Raw genomic sequence first — 2,692 nt, 5'->3', positions numbered from 1 at the left:
TGTGTGTGTTCCCACTGCCCAGTGATGGCCTATTAGATTGAGCTGTCAGTCGGCAGGCAGCAGATGAAGATTAATGGAGCATCCAAACAATAAGAGGCTGGCAATGATCATAAATATGCTAATGGACATTATCAATACACACTCACTGACGTGTGTGTGTACAGTATTCATGCAGCAAAGATTTGGGATAGGACTTGATTCGGGTTACTGAGTTGAATCCGTTCTCCCTCTTCCCCTCGGGATTCACACCAAAAAGCTGTGCACACACGGAATGGACGGGCGTCCCATGTATTATGTTTGGGTTGTGGGCTACAAGAGGGAGGAGGGCTCATTCAGTAGACGACATGATTGGTGTTACATTAAAATGTGTTTATTTAGTGTTTGTGCGTGTGTGTGTAGGTGTGTGAGAAGGGCAGTGGATACTGATGATGTCTGTGCCAAGCCTCTGATTAAGACTACAGGTTCAGCTAATGGCACAATGAGAGGCTGATTAAGAGAGGAGTAGCGGTAGATAAAAGGGATAGATGGACAGATCCATTCACTAAACTGATGATGGGGCTCTTTGTTGTCTTGTCCTATTCTACGGTTCTCTGGGGTCCTTCCTGTGTCTGCAGCATAAATTCATTTTTTAAATGAAAAGCCTCTTTCTTCATCTCTCTCTGCCTCCTTCTCTTTTTTCTCTTTTTTCTCTTTTGCTGCCCATCTGGGTCACACAGCACAAAAGAGCAGTACAGGGGCCCCAAACTGATACCTTGTCATCCACTTCAACACTAGAAAAACACACTTCTTGACCTCCTTCTATCTATTTTTCACCCACGGTCGTCTCTTCTCATGCAACCTCCCACCCATTTTTCTAATTCTCTATTAAGGCCTGCAAAGTCCACTGGGAAATGTTGGTGCTCTCAGGGCTCTCCGACCTTCCTTGTCCTTTAAACACACATACACTCCTCCAGTCACAGACATATATACTATCCGTCCAATCCAAATGGAGAGTGTAATTTGTGTGTGGCAGGGTGGCGATGGATGGAGCATGTAAAGTAGATATAGGGAAGTGGTTATGATTGGGGCTAATGAGCTCACAGGGGACGCTTGAATAGAGGAGGCTAGCCAATGGTAGGCCTTTCTCAGATACACCTCTCTGGAGGGTCCCTGCTGAGCTGAGACCCTCGTAGTCCCATGGGAATTTGTTTGTGTACAAGTGTGTACAGTCCCTGTGGTCATTATACAGTCATTCAGCTGAGCTGGTTATTATTGCACTCCGTGGACAGGGATAGTTAAGCATTTAGACGTCAAATCACATTGGTCATTAAGTCAAGGTCACTGCTAACTGGTAAAACAAAGAGGGGCTCGCTTGTTTTTAGAGTGCCACTGAGCATTATGCTCTTGGAAATCAGGCAGAGCAAACTCATAGAAAGTCTGTGATAATTGCTAACACTGCATCAGTGGGAAGTGTGGGTGTGTGCAAACAGGTGTGTGTGACAGTGTGTCATTCTGTGTGTCTCATTACCATGCATCGTGTGTCAGTGTTGTCCAGGAGGCTGAGCCTCCGCACGGTGCTCCAAGGGAGAGTTATAGATTACTGGCTAGAGCAGACAGGGGCTAGGGGAGCCGCTGGAGCCCAGACCCGAGAACCACAGGCTGGGCACGGCTTTCAGCTCATCAGCCTGTCTCTTGAGGCTACGGAGCTTAACCTGGAGCAAGGCTCTGATTAACCAGACTAATGACGGTGCAGCCCCCAGCTCCCAATGCCCAACACCATAATCACTGCTTAAGGCCCTGGCCAGTCAGCGTGTCTATATGGAGAGAGAGAGCAGTGTCACAGCTTAATGGATAAGTCTACTGACAACAAGCATTTTAAGTCAACTGTCAATACAAGCTTTTAGAGTCACTCAGATGGCAGGAGACCAATGTATGAGAGGCTGGAATGAGATCAAATACATTCAGAGCTCAAATATTTTTTTCTGTTTGTCAGCTTTATGTGTTCATGTGGCTGAGTCCGTGCATGTGAATGTGTGTCACCACAGTTGGAGGTGTTTAATGAGTGCTGATCGATGTCTCATCTGTGCCTCCTTATCTCTAAAGCAAACATTTCATCAGCACAATGGAAGCTTTCAGCCTTTGGTACACACAGAGACCCCAACAGACAAACTGCACAAACCAAACGACGATATGCAAATTAGACAAAAACAGACATGCTTTTGTTCATATACCGCTCTTAGAACTGCCCAATAAGTGTAATAACCATACACATGTAGGGTGCACGTCTTGTTTATTAGTGTCTTTGTGTGTGCGAAGGTGGGAAGGATGGGGTAGGCATGCAGGTGAATTTGCTCTGCAGACAGACGAGCATGCCAGTAGTGTTTACTGTCCTCTGTGAGTAAAGTGATTTCTGACAACCCCTAAATGAAGCCCTGGGGGTGGGGTGGCCTGCAGATCAAAGACCTGCTTTATGACTGTTTGTGTGTGTGAGAGAGTAAGAGACAGAGGTAATAGCTTGGCGTTATAAGAGGGGGTGAGTCGATAAGTGATCTACCCAATCTCCGATAGAGAATGAGGTGGGAGTTATCCAACATTGAGTTCAGATGCCAAAAAAAGACTTAACCTACAGGTTTATTTCTGCAGCTCTACGAGGGAATACATGATACCACTGCAATTACACTTACAGTACAAGCCTCCAAACAGAACAAAAGGA

The sequence above is a fragment of the Etheostoma spectabile genome, chromosome 6 (assembly GCF_008692095.1).
Source record: "Etheostoma spectabile isolate EspeVRDwgs_2016 chromosome 6, UIUC_Espe_1.0, whole genome shotgun sequence".
Lineage (NCBI taxonomy): Eukaryota > Metazoa > Chordata > Actinopteri > Perciformes > Percidae > Etheostoma > Etheostoma spectabile.
This window is presented reverse-complemented; position numbering follows the sequence as displayed.